This window comes from Plectropomus leopardus, unplaced genomic scaffold (assembly GCF_008729295.1).
Source record: "Plectropomus leopardus isolate mb unplaced genomic scaffold, YSFRI_Pleo_2.0 unplaced_scaffold30581, whole genome shotgun sequence".
In the NCBI taxonomy this organism is placed as follows: Eukaryota; Metazoa; Chordata; class Actinopteri; order Perciformes; family Serranidae; genus Plectropomus; species Plectropomus leopardus.
The window spans coordinates 775-983 of NW_024633354.1; positions in this window are offsets into that span (position 1 = coordinate 775).

A 209-nucleotide genomic window follows, 5' to 3' on the forward strand; every position below is an offset into this window, starting at 1 on the left:
GTGTGTGTGTGTGTGATGACCTGTAGTGATGGTGGCTGAGCAGCTGCTCTCCGAGTCTGCAGGAGCCTGAGACGCTGTAACTCCTCTGAGGACAACAGAGACGACAGGAGGAGGACGGCGTGAGTCCAGTTAAATGTGGTCAATTTCTACTTTTTTCATGTTTTAAAAATTTCCAGTGAAAACAAACATTTATTCGACACGTTTCTCAT